Source organism: Suricata suricatta, chromosome 5 (genome assembly GCF_006229205.1).
Source record: "Suricata suricatta isolate VVHF042 chromosome 5, meerkat_22Aug2017_6uvM2_HiC, whole genome shotgun sequence".
Classification (NCBI taxonomy): domain Eukaryota; kingdom Metazoa; phylum Chordata; class Mammalia; order Carnivora; family Herpestidae; genus Suricata; species Suricata suricatta.
Genome location: NC_043704.1, coordinates 139,685,921 through 139,704,831, shown reverse-complemented (window position 1 = coordinate 139,704,831; position 18,911 = coordinate 139,685,921). Strand labels below are relative to the sequence as shown.

At 40.6% G+C, this 18,911-nt stretch overlaps 1 long non-coding RNA gene across 1 annotated transcript; it reads right to left on the bottom strand.

The window, feature by feature from the left end:
• Positions 1–13,665: 13,665 nt before the first annotated feature.
• LOC115292877 lies at positions 13,666–16,426 on the bottom strand. The gene is made up of 2 exons (XR_003909192.1): positions 15,844–16,426; positions 13,666–14,070 (listed from the first exon to the last, which is right to left on the bottom strand). It is a non-coding gene; the product is annotated as an uncharacterized LOC115292877 (long non-coding RNA).
• Between the last annotated feature and the right edge of the window lie 2,485 nt (positions 16,427–18,911).

Sequence of the window (18,911 nt, the reverse complement as noted above, 5' to 3'; positions counted from 1 at the left end):
GATTTCTTTACTGTATTACCTAATGCCCCTTTTCTGTTCCGCATCTCATCCAAGACACCGCATTACATTTAGTCATCATTTCTCCTTAGGCTCTGCTTTGCGGTGACAGTTTCTCAGGCATTTCTTGTTTTTCATGACATTGATGATTCTGAGGCATATTGGTCAGGTATTTTTAGAATCCGTCAGTTTGGATGTGTCTGACTTTTTTCATGCTTAGCCTGGGGTTATGGGTTTGGAAGAGGAAAAGCACAGAAGAGAAGAATCATTCTCATTGTATTTTATCAAACGTCTATATGGGTAACAGGGCTTACCACTGTTGGTATCCACTTCGATTGCCCGGTTACAGTAGTACCAGATGCGTTAAGTGGGGACATTCAAAGGATTAATACTCTTGCATCTTTCAAATTTTTCATGGTGGCACTAATCTTTTGTATGAGATATTGCCCTTGGTTTTCCATGTTGATGGAAAAGAGCATGATCCTTCCTGCACAAGGACCCCCAGTTCACAGGTCAGAAAACCAGTTCAGAGTCTGCCAATTTCTGATTATGTCTGTTCAACTCTGTACTCAAGAACTGGGAAATAATCACAAGGTGGATTTGTGGAGCACATGTTTCCACTGGGAAACAAACTTAGAGCAAAATTCCATCTATGATGTGACCTCCGTAAGCTCCCCCTCTCTCTGACTGGTCAGCTATTGTGAGGTTCTTTTCTAGGCCCCCAGAAGTTAACATTAGCTGAGAGGCAATGTTTAATAATCCCTAAATCTGAGTATTTCTAGGCATGTCCCTTTCTTCAACGTACAACCATCCAAGTAGATGTTTTCAGTGTTTCATGTCACACTGCCCTGTCCCACTGGAAATGTATTCAGGTCAATCCACTGTATCAATTTCATACTTTTTTCAGCTCATCAATATCTGTCAGCCCTCCCTTCTTACCAAAAGGAAGGAACGTTTGCTATAAGCAGTCATAGCTCATGGGACTGCTTGCTTTTTCTTTTTCAAAAAATGTTGATGATGAAGTAACCAGAAGTCGGTTAGAGTGCATATGTAAGTAATCTTTTCTTTCAGTGGGAAAAATCCCTATTCTTAATTATAATTAGTTTAGTAACTAGGTGACTGATCTAGGGATCATGGACTTTATGTATGCTAGGAAAAATAAACAGATGGAACAAAAGAAAATTATAACACTAATATTTCTGTCTTCAGAGAAAAGCACTTTATAATATTCATCTTTCATTTCTGCATAACTTAACACTATACATTCAATGCCTTATTGCCTCACCAGTGCAGCATCTAGATTAAGACCCTGGGCTGGGCTTACCTTCTGGCTGTCATTAGCAGTTGGACATCACGTGGATCTTTGTTAGAAATTCAGGATTTCAGACCCCAGCTCGGACCTGCTGAATCTCAATTAGCATTTTAGTAAAATGTTCTGGGGATTCATGTGCTCATTCATATTTGGAGAGCACTGTTTTAAACTACTCACCAGAAGATCTGCCTGAGTATACTAGTTTTGGTGACATTTAGTAAGTTATTGCACACTGTAAAGCTGGGTTTTTATATCTATAAAATGATATTAATAGTATTTCTTTATAGTGCCCTTGACAGAATTAAATAACATAATATGAACACAGTGCTTAGCTTGGAGGATAGCATTATGATTATCTTGTGTTATAAATCCAACTCCATAACACTCACAGCTGCCATTGACTGAAGAATTGCCCTTTGCCAATGTATTGAACGCATTATTTCTCTACAAAGTGAATACGAATGAGTCCCACTTTACTGATCAGGACCAAGAGGTCAGAAGGATTAAGGGACTTACTAAAGCCAGAAAACTGGTAAGCAAGGGAACTGGGATTCAGTGGAAGTTTTTATGGCTCAAATTTCTACCTGCTTCTCTATTTTAGGCTGAAAATTATTCCTTCTCTTCATTATGGAGGGCATTTCTTTCATATTCTATATGTTCATTTATGCCAGCTATACAGACTTATTTAACCTATGTGTAATGTCATTGAAGAATTTGAAGTTAAAGAAAAACTCTATCCTCAAAATGACGTTTCTTCCCTAGTTCTCCACTGTTTGTCATATGAACAACTAAAATTGGTCTCATTTGACATAATTTTTTTTTACTTCCTTCACAATCATTGGAAGTGGGTGTCATAGTCAACTCACTTGTGAATACTCTTAACAAATATATTTTTTAAATGTTTGTAGGGGCACTTAGGTGGCTCAGTCAGTTAAGTGTCTGACTTCAGCTTAGATCATGATCTCACGGTTCATGGGTTCAAGCCCCATATCGGGCTCTGTGCTGACAGCTAGCTCAGAGCCTGGAGCACTGTCTTCAGATTCTGTGTCTCCCTCTCTCTCTGACCCTCCCCTGCTCACGCTGTCTCTCTGTCTTTCAAAAGCAAATAAAAACACTTAAAAAAAAATAAAATGTTTGTTTGTTTTTGAGAGAGCGAGAGATTGAGAGAGCACAAGTGGGGGAGAGGCAGAGAGAGGATCTGAAGTGGGCTCTGTGCTGAGAACCCCCATGGGGCTCGAACCTACAGACCATGAGATCATGACCTGAGCTGAAGTTGGAGGCTTAACCTACTGAGCCACCCAGATGCCTCCCACCTTAACAAATATTTACAGGTGAGCTGCTATGACGTGGCTTGTAAGAAGGAGAAGTGAGTAGTGTGGCCAGCACCTCACACACAAAAAAGGCAGGAAATAGCCATGTCAGGTGATGAGGCAGGCTTTGCTCATCCTGACAGATGACAAGGGACAAGTGTCACTATCAGACGCCCACAATAAATATCTAACAGATGCCCCTGGTGTGCAAAGAGTTATGTGAATACACAAGTTATCTTCAAAGCTGCATTTAGTTTCTAGAATGGGTCCCCTCCTTATGGAGATTATTACCCAAAGATAGGTCTTTGTATGAGCGGTGAAAGAGATGTCTTCTCAAAGGGGACAGGCAGATCACTCAACTTCAAATAAGAAAACAGTGAAATTAAAGTTTTTTGTTTGTTGTCTGCGAGCTGGGAGGATAAGCAGGAGTAAAGAAGTAAAAAAGGTAAGAGAAAGGACAAAAAGGTAAGAAAAGCTGACAAGATAAGTGGTTCCTTTATAATAAAACCACTCTGCACAAGATGTCTCTCTCAAAATACTGGAATTATTTTATTTAACCAATATAAAGGCACTTTAGAAAATTGTCAGAATACCAATAAGCATAGGGTAGTTCTGTCCTTGAGGAAGAGGCAGTAGAAGTGGGCATTTGAAATAAACATGGGGAAATGACATTCAATAAGAGTCAAAAAAAGAGGACTTACAGCAATATCCTTGGCCAAATATTCACGTCCGTCTTTTGGGGGAAGATTATCCTCTTCAAACTGAGCATACCATTTCATAATAGAGATACGTAGAGTACAGAAGAGAAGAAGAAGGAAAATAAAGTACCTTTATATAATTACTTGCATCTTTAAATGTAACAATAGAGAGTCAGAGTAGGGATATTATGAGGCAAAAAGGACATGGTAATGGTCTGAGATTCTTGAGGGCTTTCAGGATGTGGAAAATAGAAGCAGCAAAATTTCCTGAGGATCTTGGAGCATGCACAGGAGAAAGCACTGGAAGGAAAGAGGCTTTCAAATGAAAGGAATATCGTGTAGATTCTTACCCTTATTTCAGAGTTCCTTTTACAAGTGCTGGGTGCTACAGTTTGCATATCATGTTTCAAGACTAGTCAAAGGCACATCTGTCTTGACAGCCCTTGTTTTGCCTTCCCTCATCCTGTAAATGCCCCCAGTCCTCCAGGTCCTGCAGCCTTCCACTGCTCTGTCACTTCTCCCAACTTAACTCTGTCATTCTGCCTCAAAATATCCATTGCCCTCAGAGGCTATGCCAAACCAGTTATTATCAAAGAAAGTAAAATAGTGTAATCTGTCTATACCAAGGCCCTAATTGCTGATGGTCTGTCCTATTTTCTAGGGAACTTACATTTTAAAGATGACTGCATTAAACGTAGTGAATCTGTAATTGGTATGATTTTAAAGAACGTGTTGGTGTTAAATGATTTGATTTTTATACTAATATGGTAGTCATAGCTTCTATTCACCAAAACAGGCTATTAAATTTTGGGGGCAACTGGTGGGTTGTATCCCTTACCACCCTTAAAGTTCAGCAGCATGACCTATTTGACTGACTTACTTGGTCAATGAAACATGAATGGAAGTGACGTGTATCAATTCTGGCCTTTAATTGCCAGGACTGTCCTGACCATGAAGTTCTGAATAATGAACTCTTCATAGGCTGGATCTCTGAGTCATGTGATGTGAAGAAAGACAGCCTGCACACAAATTTAACCCTTTGTTGTTGGCCTGCGTTAAGCCTGTTAGATTTGGGTGAGATTGTTTTGAGAATATAATCTAACCTATCCTAAACAATACCATTATATTCCAATATGAATGTTTCTTTTTCTTTATAATTTATTTAATATGTCCTAAATGGGGACAGATATTGAAAGTGATATGCACATTTCTTTTAGGGCTCCTTATTCACTCATCCACCCATTCCTCTAAAGTTGTTAAATTTATGGTGCATCCTAAAACCCTCGTAAAAGACATCTTACAGGACCTAGAGGACTGTGGGTATTTACAGAATGAGGGAAGGCAAAACAAGGTGCTGTTGAGACAGACTGTGCCTTTGACTAGTCCTGAAACATGATATGCAAACTTGACCCACAGCACTCATAAGTTAAAAGGAACTATTTGTTTTCAAAATTATTTTCAATGCTGCTTTAAAATGCTAGCTAAGTGCTTTTATATTGTTTGTATTTATGAATAACTTTATTGAAAAATTAGCTCCTCCTTGCACTATCCATCCTTACCGGGGTTGCATGAAAAGTTCTATTTGGGAAAGATTTAGGAGGGATTCAATTTTGTGTTGAGAGAATCATTTGAGAATGGGGATTTAAAAAAAACCTGGACTCAAATCTTAGTTTCTGTTTTCCCAGTTATGTTACTATCAGCAGTTACTTAAACTCTTTAAAATTCAGTCATATCATTTGTGAAATAAGCATGGTAAGAATAAAGATGCCTGCCTCATAGAACTATTGTGAGGCCCAAATGAGGATCTTTCTGTAAAAATGTTGTAAATCCTTTATAAAAGACTCATTATAAATATTAGTATTATTATTAAAATGACACTTATGTCTCTTCTTTTTCTTTATCAATTAGAGTTAGCGAGGTGTAAATTACATACGTAATCACCAATTTACAGTGTACAATTTGATGGGTTTTCACAAATGAGTGTAACGGTGTAACTACTACCAGAATCAGATTTAGAATATTTCCATCCCATCACAAAGTCCCCTTACATGCTTAGATGTCATCTCAACCCAACCCCTGGTCCATGTAATCACTGAATTTTCTCTCCGTCGATGTAAGTCGTTTTTGCTAGTCCAGAATTTCACATCAAAAAGGATAACAATGTGCACTTACTGGAGTTTTGCCTCATTTGCTCAGTATGAGGTTTTTGAAATTCACCCATGTTATCGCCTTGATGACAGGCCCCTTCCATAATTCTATTTATGACTTAAAATGAAAAAAATAGAGGAAGTAAATTATCTTGTCCATTTTAAAAGTAGTGAGTTAATAAAATAAAAATCAATCAGGATAAATAATAACAGAAATCATATGTTAAGCTCTAAGTTGGCACTGGATTGGGGCAGGCATCCATGCTTCCATCTGGGAGCACCTTCAAGAGCCCGTGTATGTGCAGTGCACACATCGTGAACCCGCATGAAACAATGTGGACCATTCTAAGCGCTCTGGGGACTCAAATTCCATAAATCACATAATTAACACAGACACTCTGAGGGTCATTTTCTTTGAGTCGCTACTGTCATATACAATATTGAATATACACATATATAAAACACTAAAATTTTGTATTAAAAGCTAGACCAAAATAACGAAAATAATAATTTGAAATTAAAAGATTGGGTTTGAGTCTGCTAATGAATAGTTGATGAGGGCACAGAACCTCTCTCAGGTTCCACATTCGCACACGGTGGATAAAGATAAAATGTGAACCTTTCTTTACTCATTGGTTGTGTGGGGCACTTGCTAACCCAGGAAGGGGAACAGACCTGTAAGATTTCAGTAAACATAGCATTATATACCTACTTGATTTAAGGCACTCAAATATGGCCTTGATTTGGACTATTTCCTTTTGGAAAAGGAGACAGAATAACTTCTGGGCTTTGTTCATACTGTGGAAAGAAGTATCCAGAACGCTGGTGGTTTGCAGAGACAAACTTTCGCTCAAGCATCTGTGACAGATTTTTTTTCTGGTTTCTTTTTCTTTTTTGCCTTTTAGATGTTAACAGCCATTTGCTTCTCTCTCATCTCTCTTTTATCTCCTGCTCTGTGATGTGATCGAATTATACCCCTAGGGTGAGTGCTAATGTCAGTGGACTGAATTACTGCCTGTGTATAAGTGTATGTCCATTCAATCACCTTGTCTCTATGGGAAGGCAATCACAGGATACACAGTAGCAGATGTGAGCACAATGAATGAATGCACACATTCTCCCAGTGACTCAGGTATTACTCCCCTCAGCCCGATATTGACAACTGGGGTGTTTAATGTAAACTGTTTATTGCATCTTATACTATAAAGTACTCTGTCACTCTTCCAAAGATTAATAGATTGTACTGTAATGGTGACATTTTCAGTAGCCTGACCTTGTTCAGGTCTCTGCTAATTCCTGTCCCTCCTCCTCCTCAAAACACAAGAATCTTCCAGGTCATCTCTAGCTCGAACAAGTCAGTTGGGCTCATCCAAGGACACTTTTCTACTTCTCACTCTTAACTGGGCTATTATTTGATGAGGGTCTTGAATACTAAAGTGTAGATAGGTAAGACAGCTGTAGAAAGTTGTAAAGTCAAATTTCTCTCAGTCTTGGTGACAACAAGCAGAAACATAAGAGGCCTATGATGGATAAAGCACTCACTTTGATTCAGTGTCTTTTCTACCTTGGTCTTTTAGAATTTTTTAAATGTTTATTTATTTTTGAGAGAGAGAGAGAGTCAGAGAATGAGCAGGGGAGGGGCAGAGAGAGAGAAGGAAACACAGAATCTAAAATATGCTCCAGGCTCTGAGCTGTCAGCACAGAGCCTGACAAGGGGCTCAAACCCATGAGCCTTCAGATCAGGACCTGAGTCAAAGTCTGATAATTAACCAAGGGAGCCACCAGGCGCCCCTACCTTGGTCTTTTAGGACACCAGGTACGTGACGTAGATTGTGAATTTCCCTGTGCTCCAGGGAATGGCCTGGCCATCCCAGCTCTGCAGCCTTATTACCAGTTTGCTCTCATTTAAACTCCATCTCTCTCCAACTCTTTCTTTACGGCTCTCTGACTCTTACTTTGGTTCTTCAGTCTGGACACTGGCTCAAGCAAGTAGACTCCATCTTTTGGTATCTATGTTTTGAATTCCCCCAATTATTTAGCCGTCCCTCTGGACTTGTAAGCTTTCAACTATCTTTAGTAGGACACCTCTTAATTCCAACCACTTTCCTAGTATCTTAGCTAGAACTTCCCTTAAATATAACAACTATAGAAAATACTCCTTGAGTATTGAGTCTTACATATACTGAAACTTGGGCGTGATTAGAAAAAGAAGGATCAAGGGACTTCACAGAGCTCCAATGCTGTTAGAAAGTTCTGCAGTTGCCCCCCTAGAGTAACACTGGTGGCATGTTAACTGAGAACTGATGTCTGCAGTACACATCGTAGAGGACACCCTATGACAGGATCGATTCCTGATTTGTGTGTGAGAATCAGATCTGGCCAGAGAGTGGAGTCGAAAGTAAGGCCCAGATTATGTCTGCAAATCTCATAGGTCGGCTGTGTTGGTCAGGTGGGCCCCGTATACTCCAAACATTGATACAGACCTGCTGACTGTGAACTCTAGAAGTCAGGGACCTCATCCTTCCTGTTTATTCTGCCACCCCAGTGCTTAGGACTACACCTGACACATAGTAGGCACTCCACAAATGTTTGTCCTATCAGTTCCCACCTCAGTATAACAACGGCTGTAGAGGTGTTACAGCAAACCTCCCTGGGCCTGGAAGAAGCTCCTTTCCGAATCTGGGTTCGGATGTCAGGCTGATGCCATCAATCTTTCAGGAGGATCAAATACATATTTGATGGGGAGTCTGAGACAAGCGGAAGGAAGACAGTTTTCTGGGAAGGAGAGTTCTGGAAATCGCAGAGCAACAAAAGCCTAGGTATTTAGAAAGGAACACTTTTATAAGAAGGAAGCCACTGCCCCAAGTGAAATTTAAGAGGCAACAAGGAGCGTGCATGCGTGTATTGGGGGCTGGGTGGAGGGATGTCCTATAATTCTTATAGAAGGAAGGCTCGTTTCTGGGCTTGCGTTCAGAATCGGCAAAATCTCCCTAGTTGACGATTCTCCAGCATTCCTGGTTAGCACTTTTAAACGTCTCAACACCCCCTCCAGTAGTTCAAATGCTATTAAACCCCGCAGTCCTCAGACTTCTTTCATTCAATATTAGTTGACGTTTAAAATTAAATTGATGATTCATTTCTTGCCTACATCTCATTGTGGGTAAATGTAAAGCACAATCCTATAGATAAAAGTGAATCAATAAGGCAGTGACTCTCATCCTACCAGGGGGCCACATAGGAATTGGGGCATGGATAATCATTGTATGTAGTTACTAAGAAGCCACCAAGTGATTCTGTCCCCACACTCTTTATCAGAGGGCCAACGAGGCTGGCAGCCTTTCCTCTCACTGTTGAGTTTGAGTTTCAGGTCTGGAGGCTGACTGTTTAAAAATGCATGAGGGTAACTTTCCCAAGTTTTCTGCACGACATTTGGAACCAGTAAGTTATTTGTCTTTGTGATGTATGCTTTATGAATAGAACTGCTAAGATCATCATTTATTTATTCAGCAGCTGCTAAGTTTTGACCCATGCTAAATCCTGAAAGGAGATTCAAGGATCGTCGGGACCCAGTCTAGGACTGCCCTCCTGACATCAGGACTGAGTCCTTGCCCTGTCGCTCCCATTGTCAGAGTTGATACTGTGATAGCTTTTAGGTGGCCACCTCTGGCAGAGAAAGATCACGTGGAAGGGAGTCTACACCGGGGCATGAGATTAAGTTTTCACAGATCCATGAAGGCCTTTGGATAGTCTATTTCTTTCTCTGGCAGATGCAAGAGAGAAATAGAAGTATTTCCTACATAGGAAACTCCATCCAAGTTCCTTGTGAAAAGCTCCATGTTTTAAGTTCCTGAGTGATATGATGTTAAAGTTAAATTCTGGGTAGAAATTTGGTTTGCAAAGAAAGTTCATTCACTCAGCAAAACTGCAGACATTTAGTGATTGAACTAAATTTTCTAACGTGATCTGAACGACTCCTCACCCTGTGTGTGCAACGATGTTTACCTCAAAACGTCTCCATGTTAGGCTTTGCACTGAGAGTGCAGAGCCTGCTTCAGATTCTCTGTCTCCCTCTCTCCCTGCCTCTCCCCTGCTCGGTGTCTCTCTCTCTTTTTAAATAAATATAAAAACAAAGAAAAATTAAAAAAAACCAACCAAACTAAAAATGTATGTCTCTTCAATGGGCCTGAAAATATAAGCACATTTTAACAAATAGATACAAAAAAGGTGGCATTTGTATAATGGAATAATAAAAAGCTAGAATAATTAATCATCATCATCATCATCAAATTATAATAAAATAATAAAAATAATAAAAAGCTAGAAACCACTGACACTTGAAATGACATGATGCATCTCAAAAACATTAGACTACATGAAAAAAGCCAGACATCAAAGATCACATACTGTATGATTCCATTTACATGAAACATTTAAAAAGATAAATTTGGTGGGGCTGTATTAAAGTGCCCACAAATTCTTTGATACTCCTTTTTCCACCCAGGAGATAGAGCCCAATTCTTCTTACCTTGGGTGTGGACTAAACTTAGGGATGGTCTTGTAACACAAAGAATAAGGCAGGAGTGTGCAGGTGATTAGAGAAGAAGAGAGAGCAGGAGGAGGAGGAGGAGGTGAGAAGGAAAGGAAGGAGAATCAGAAGAATCAGAAATAACATAGTATGGAAAACACTGAGTCTGGTTCTGGACTGGATATATAATTCCCTGCTCTTCTGGGCATTTCCCAGACCTCTTTCTGGCCACCCCCACCTCTCAGTTCTGCTACAAATTGTGACCTGTTTTGAGGCTCTGGGGGACAATCTGATCCCGACTCCAGGCAGTGCTAGGGAAGTTTATTCTCTGCCCCCTCTTTCTGTCACACAAACAGGGCAGCTGGCCTGGGGAGCACCAGGAAAAGGAGTGCATGGGACAGTCATTATTTTTATCCCCACCATGTGAGAATGTCTAAATGGCCAATAATTAAAAAGCCTTATGTTTGGATTTAGCCAGCCTCAGTGCTTTCTGTCAAGATGTTAAACATAAAATCAGGAGAGGTGAAGACCAATAAAGATTTGCTTTGGAAAAGTACCAGAATCCATTTATAAAAATCAAACACCTCGAGGCTGAATTCCAGAATACTATAATTACTGGACTACTGCTATATATATTTATATTATATATTTATATAAATGTATATAAATACAATACTATATATAAAAATATATAAAGTACAATATTATATATGTATATATGTGTGTATATATATATTTCTATATATATACACACAGACACAGACACACACACACACACACATATATATATAAATTGCAGGAATAGAAATTTATCCACTGATATGCACTTATATCTTATTATTGAAGGAACTTATCATCAGAGTGGAAACAAATGGAGGGCTGGTTTTGCAGGCTGTAAGGGGATAAATACATACAGAGACACTGATTCTGGCTTTCAATGCATGTGCTCTCTGTTTTCCAGAAAGACACTGACTGTTTATATTTTTGCCTTAATTCTTCTGCATAAGCCATTCCTTCTCCTTGGAATGCCTTTTCCATCACCATCTCTCTATATGGAGCTTTTTTTATCCTTCATGACCCAAATCAACTGTCATTTTACTCCTTGAAGTCATAGCTGTGGGTCATTATCTTTATAACCAGATGTCTGCTGTCTTCTATCTGGCCCACAGAACTTTACTTTCATTTTTCTGAATGTCTTTATAAAGTCTACTATGGGTTATAGTTATTTGCAAATATGCCTTCTCTTTTCTATTCTGATTAAATTCATTGAGAGTAGATTTTATGTCTCCTATATCCATGTAACTCTAACTGAACTTATAGAAAGTTTATTAGTATTTGTATTGGGTTTTGTATTTGTAATGGGTTTTGTTTCTTCACAGGATATGCTAAAGCATTGGTACAAAGTTTGGAAGATGTGGTTGATATCTGAAACATGGAGGATAAATAAAGAAAAGAGGATGTTTATAGTTTTCAATATTATAAACTAATGTAGAAGAGTAGCGGGCTGATTTCAGGAAAGTGGTAATACCCAATTCTTCTATAACTCTTGCCATGTGCCAGGCTCTGTTCTAAGTACTCTAGGGTTTTCAACCCTCACAGTTTAAGAAGAAATTGAGACACAAGAAAGATACATGACTTGTTGGAGATAATAAAGTTGGTAGGTTGCAGAGATGTGCTCTGGGTCCATGTGGCTCTGAAATCGTTGCTTTTTAAATATATTTTTTTTAATTTGAGAGAGAGAGAGCAGGGGGAGAGAGGAAGAGACAGAGAGAGAGAGAGAGAGAGAGAGAGAGAGAGAGAGAGAGAAAGAAAGAGAGAGAAAGAGGTTGAGAACCTTAAGCAAGCTCCAAGCTCAGGGCAGAGCCCAGTGCAGGGCTCAATCCCATGACCTTGGGATCATGACATGAACTGAAATCAAGAGTTGGATACTCAACCAACTGAGCCACCCAGGCAACCCAGGAATCCTTGCTCTTGAACTTCACCTTGTGTGACAAAGTAAGGGTAGCCTTGTCTCCCATGTCTCCTCTCATCATAGTGCTTTCCTTTTTGGACTCTTGCCAAGCAAAGAAGGTTTAATGTAACAATCAATAGTTTGTTTCAAGTTCTTGTTCTCATCTCTTTCTGGGGAAAAAAAATGCATTAAAAAGAGGAGTCCCTGGGCCGCCTGTGTGGCTCAGTCAGCTGAGCTTTTGACTTTTGATTTTGACTCAGGTCATGGCGGGATCGAGCACCATGTGGGGTTCTGTGCTGACAGCCTGTGGAGCCTGCTTGGGATCCTCTCTCTCCCTCTCTGTCTCTGCCACTAAATGACTTGGGGGTGTGTGCTTGCTCTTTCTAATAAAGAAATAAACTTAAAAAAAATGAGTCTGTTACAGAAGCAGAGAGGTGTCATTAAGGTGTAGTTAATATGTAGGTTTACTGGGAAATGTCTTTTACTGGTGAGATAACTGGAGGTACATTTTCTTATGCTAGTGCTTGGATTCTCAAAGTTTGTTTCCTGAACCCAAGCATCAGTGTCACCTGGGAGCTTGTTAGAAATGCAGATTCTTGAGCCTCACCCAAGACCTATTCAGTCTTCTCTGACTTTAATGCACATTTACCTCTGACAATGACTGCTCTAGTCCACTTGTTCCTTAACTTGGCTGCACGTTGGGATTGCCTGAGACTCTAAAATCACTGGTGCCTCTGTTTCTCCCCCCAAAATTTGGATATAATTGGTAGGGTGTGTTCTTGGCATTGACAATTTTAACAGCTCCCCAGGTGACTCAAATGTTCCATCCAGTGAGAACCAAGACTCTGTCCTAATATTTAGGGTTTCTGGCCAATAGCAAGCACTCAGTATGAACATTATTACTGAAGGGGAAGCCCTTATTGGTGACTACAACCATACGGGGTCTAGGAGAGTGCCTGGTATTTTATAGGACTTCAACAAATATCTATGAATGAGTGAATATTATATAGATTTGTGATGCTTTGTGAAGTATATAAAATAAAACATTATAGTATTGTAGCATTTTACCTTCCTCAAAGAGTATTAAAAAAACTGTGTTTCAGATGAATGCAGTCTACCCCAGATACGATATTACTTTCTGAGCCTTTGCAAATCAATCGCTTCTGCCCATAGTGACTTCTACTTTTCCCCTTTCAAACATTTTCTGGCTACCTTTTACTCTTCATTCAAGTCTCAACTTCTCAGCCTCCTTCTCTGGGAAATGGGTCTTGAGTGGGAAAAGCTACTGAGGACATGTCTTCTCCGATCTCTTACTGAAGCCATTGTTCACCTCCAGTGCGTTTTTTAATCACATGAATTGAAATTGGCCACTTAGTAGACGGTTTATCCTCACATCTTTAAGGAAAGCCCTGCCTTTTCATCACCTGGCACCTCCGACCGCAGAGTCAGTGCTTGGCGCATGATAGTTGCTCAATAAACATGGTTAGACAGGCTTTTGGTCACCCAATCAGGCCTCCTTTGATTGGATAAATAAAATAATCTGTCACGTCAATGCTGCATTGGAGAGAGGTGTTGTACGATCTTTAGCTGCTCATCATTCTCACGACCAGTATCCAAGCCCCAGAAAATGGGTTGGCTGGTGTTTTGGTTCTCTTTGATTCTGCTCTTGTACAGATGAGCTATTTGGAAGCTTCTATCTCGATACCAACTTGTTAAACCTGACCATCTGTTGGGGAGGATTTTATTTTAGATGAGAGCATCTGGGCCCCCATTTACATTTGCTGAGGTTAATAGTCCTGACAACCTTCCTCTGTTCTCAGTAGGGAGCACAGCCTGGAACTGCTGGGGTGGAGGGAGCCGAACTCTTCCCTGCTTGTTCTCACATACACTCTACCCACCCGCAGGCATTTCTATATTCCAGCTTAAGACTCTTCTCTCTTAAAGTCATAGCTTTCTAGTCCATAGATCGCTCACAGCTGGGAAGCTGTCTTCACTAGTACCAGGTCACCATGGATAACTAGGTGGCAGAATAATGAGAAGTCACGGAGACCTCAGGCCAAATCCCATCACCATCATTTAGCTGGGGGAACTGGGACACAATTGTGCCCTCTCTGGGTTCAGTCTTCTAACCTGAAAATAAAGGAGAAAATATTTATCTTGTAACTTTTGTAAAAATTAGATAATATTTATTAAAATGCCCTACACAGTCCTTGATCGGTGGCCATCATCATGTTTACCTTTCAGAAGGCCACCAAGTCCAAGATTCTGCAGTAATTTCATGTCCACTTCATGCAGATTCTCATCACAACCCCACTGCAGGTTGTATTTCCTGGGAAGCAGACTCTGAGATGGGTTAGTGGGTAGCATATTATTAAGTATTCTTGGGATCAGCACTGAGGGGATAGCAGTAAGGATGCAGGGTGGGGTGGACGGAGAAGCTGAGCGATGATGCAGGCCTAGTGTCAGCCTTGGTCAGCTCTGGAGTTGGGGAATATGCTGAAGAATTGTCCCAAGTTGGGCCAAGAGGCCCATATCTTTACACTCCTGCATCTGCCACTCACTGAGTGAGGGTACCCGGTGTCTGCTGGACAAAGGCTCTCTCTGCAGTGAGGTATCATTGAAGAAGATGGCAGCTGAGCCTTTCCACCAACAGCATCCCCACCATGCACCTAAATAATCTCCCTCAACTTCCCAGGGAGAGGAGTACTTCAATGGAGAATCTTATTCCTCCTTGTTAAAAAACCATTAGGGAATTGGATGAGCCCAAGAGAGAGCAGGGAGGTGTCTAAGTAAGGATTTTCTGGAAAAAGTTAAACAGGAGACTTGATGCAAGACTATTGCACAAATGGAAAGACAGTAACTTCAACAGGGGAGGGGAGTGTCGCAGGTGTAAAATGAGTTCATAGAGATTTCTCACTGGAAGGTTTTCGAGAGCTATGGGGTAAATTGTTGCCACCTCTGTTTGCTAACTGGTTTTACCCAAAGGAAAAGTAAACTTCCTCCTATCTTCATGACAATAATTTTACAACTGGAAGCAAGGAACACTCTGAAGGCAGGCTCCTTCCCTCCCACTAAGACTAGCAGATAGTGAGCTGTCTCCAGCTATCCACTATCTCCATTTTGAGGAGCTACGGCTTTGATATCCTAGAAAAAGATATTGTTTGGGTCCTAACACTGGTGAGAGGCTTCTTAGAAGACATATATGTTTCAAAGGGAGCAGAGAAGAATTTGCAAATATGAATTTTCTAAATTATCTAAGAAAAAGGAAGTAAGGGGCAAATAATCAGCCACAAACTTCCCTAAAGTTTAGTCACCCTGAGAAGAATTTAAAGCCATCTTGGTCAGAGAGTTTCAAAAGAGCTCAAAAAGCAGGGCATGACTATCTGGATTTGACAAGGTAGGCCAATTAAACTGGCTCACAGGAAGAGGTACTCTGTACCTTGGGTCCTTGTTCGACTGCCCGGAGATGGATAATCAGACGCTAGCTACTCAGAAACAGTCTATGTGAGTCAAGGTCCAACCAGGAAAACGGAAAGCAGCAAGCTTGCTGAATAAAATGAATTACCTACCTTCTAAAGTAATACAAATGACATATAGTACTCATTGCAATATTTCAGAAAGTATGACATGATAATCACTACTGACACATTAAGGTCTATGTTTTTAGTTGTCTTGTATGAGTGAGTAAGCTAAAGTTTCTAAAGTATCATCAGTCTAGAGGAAATGCAAGGTCCTATTTATGGTAATAACTGGAGTTTCACTGACTTCACCTCCTTGAGCTTTAGGGCACTCTGAGCACCCCCTCTTCCCTACTCCTGCCTAATCTCACCCAGAGACTTCTGGAATCTCCATGGGGAGGGAGGTGTTGCAGGTGTCAAAGAGGAGTTCATGAGCAATTCTCACCTATGTTTCCACTTCAGGCCTGTAGCTGCTTCTGCTCCCAGAGAGGGTCTCCCCTGGCCTTGTGACACGTGGCAGTGCTGCAAGGTGCCGACACTGAAATCTGCGCTCCTGAAGCTCAAGTCTGGTAGGTGAGGTGTGAGGTGCATTTTAATGAAACAGTGCTCCTTCTAAGGCCTTTTGCTGATTTGGACTTGTTTGTTCTTCAGTCTTTTTCTTGCCCTTCTTATGCCAAAACCGTACCATGTGTTTCACAGAGACTGGAGGATGGGAGTCGGGGGGAAGGTCAGGGTAATTCTCTACCTTTCTTTCTGCCTCAGGCTTAGCTCCTCCATGGCTCCAAAACAGGCTGGACAGGCTCCCTGTGGCCCCAGTTTTCCTTGGATGACCTAGCCCTTGGGTTGGTGGTGTTCCTACCATCCTCAGGAAGCCTGTGGCTTCCTGATTTTCTTAATCTCTGGTTTCCTCGTCATCTCCTATTTTCACTCAGCTGTTCTATCGCCAATTCCATGAATTAAGTTCAATCTCTGTAAAACATCTAGCCATTTCTATTTTCCCTATTGGACCCTGACTTGTAATGCCCTGTTCGAGGTATTCCCCAATGACCAGAGACCACCGGGGAGACCGAGTCATGCATGCAAAGACAAAGGGCTTTATTACGGGTTCGAACTCAGACTCACAGACTTTTCCAGCACAGTGGATCCGTGCTGTGAGCCCTGAACAAGGGCTGAGCAGGGTTTTTATGGGGTTTGGGGAGGGGGAGTTATAAGAAACTGTGACATAGGTACAGTGATACAATCATTATTATACAATATTATTGACAGCAGGTTTAACCATTCACATAGTCTAGAGTATTCGTTACTTTTGGCAGGATCCAATTACAACATTTAGAGTATCTTTAAGATCAACCAATTACAGGGCGAGCCTAGGGTCTTGTCCGGCCACTATCGGGTTAACTTTAACATTAGGTAACAGGGTCCTATCTAAAGTTCCCATCTGCTGGCCTCCCCCTTAGGAATGTGGAGAGTGGTAGCTGGCCTTCCCTGATTGGGTGTTGTGAAGGTGGTCTCTCCTGCTCTAGGCAATGTGTAACTGCCTGTTAGTTTCGGGTAACTGAAATTCAGGCCTTCTAGATCAGAAGGGGAACTTAAAACCTGTCATGGAGTCTATTTGGTTTAGACTTGTGTCCTTACAGACTGGCACACACCTTTCTGAATAGACAAAATGGAATGTAATATGACCTTTATCCTTCAGGCTAGCTCTTATTTTCCCTGGAGAATCCCACAAGGGAAAAATCCTTTAGTTTTAGAATCCATTAGCTGGGAATAATAAAGGAGGTAACACTGTGTTCACCAAATTCATATTCCTCCCTGGTTATGTTTGCAGTGGAGACAAGAAGGAAAATCATGAGGTCGTCTGTGAGACCTCAGAGCTTTCTTTCTCTTTATTGCGTGGAAAAAGCAAGATAGAAATTTGGTGGACTATAGTAAGGTCTTTAGGAATCACAGCCAGCACCAAAGTACTTAAAGGAATACAGAAGAAACACTTCTCACGACTTACAATATCACAACATTCATTGTCTCATCTGTCACAAAAACTTAAGGCTTCTGGAAGATACATTAAGTGAGTGAATAGCTTGAATTTTGTATTTGTGAGTATACTCATTTTAGTTACTTCTTTCTGATGCATTCTTTAAGGCAATCCTGTGCTCACTTTACCTCCGTAACAAAATGAATACATTAAATATAGTTAGAGTTTAATTATTAGGAGCTGCCAGTAATTATCAAAGCAAAAGGCTTCTCATTATTTGTGGTGAACTGAGAGAAAATTGTATCAAAACGTTTATATAAAGCGTTTAGCATAATAGGCTCTTGGTAAACATCAATTTCCTCGCCACTTCAACTAAAAATACATTTTCCTTATTTTTGCCTTGCTGAAACCAATGTTAACATCATCTGTGTGTGGCCTCAGCACCCATCTCTTTTTTGGATATCTCCTTCGCCTTTCTCAAGCCACAATCCTGGTGAAGAGCAAGGGTGGTGTGGTCAGGGATCACCTCTCTGACTCTCATTCACCTAAGCTTTCCTAGAGCATTCTCACCTGCTTTCCAGGGTTATGGTTTTCATATCCGCCACTTTGCTACATGCTTTTCTCCATTTGGCCATCAGAAAAGCCTTCTACAGCCCTTAACTATAAAACAGGCTCATGCAAATTAGTTATAATGCAATAGCTAAGGTTTAGACAAATGATATTTAAAATATAAGGACGTGACTCTTTTAGGAGGGTGTTTTGGAATAATGCGTGCTCTCCACTTGGATACTGGAGTCCCTGTAATACCTGACCACTCACCATAAGAGTTAGGAGTAGTAAGTTCAATGTCTAACGACGTTTCTCTGGGGATTTCTGACATTACTGGGCACAGGAAGAGACTTACAGGCAGAATTACTCCTCTTTATTGGTAAGTTTCTTAAGAACACATGACACATTTTGCATTTACTTTGTGTCAGAGCCCTTAGAGATGGGTCTTGCGTTGTTTGTACAATGGAAATTTAATGAATGGGCATTGCCTTTGTGAGCTTATTAACATAGGCGCTGGCATTTGCTACCGGTAAAGACAAGAGACAGCAACTCTGGTATGAACCACGTTTGGCTATTGCTCTCCTGGACACGTCATCAAACTAGCAAGACCTCTAATTGTTTCCTAGATTCAGAGCTGTTGCCAACTATAACCTTGGACAGATCATTTCACCGTTTTGAGTTTAGTGTCATTATTAATAAAATGGGATTACTAATATAATTAATATTTTACTAGATGTTTTAAGGATCAAATTCAGTAATTATATTTGGAAGGGTCACATAAAGTCTAGAGTATACAAAAGAAGTATAACTGGCATAATTAAATTGCAGCAAAGATTGTGGGAGAAAGAATTGGAGAAAGAATATCTGGGCCAATAGGTTCCTAAATATTTGCAAATTCTTCAGATTCACTGCCTTCAAAGTAGTCTGTACCGTCATGTTTTTACCCTGAGTTGAATTCATTGCCATTAAGCATCTCGGTGTGTATCTATTTC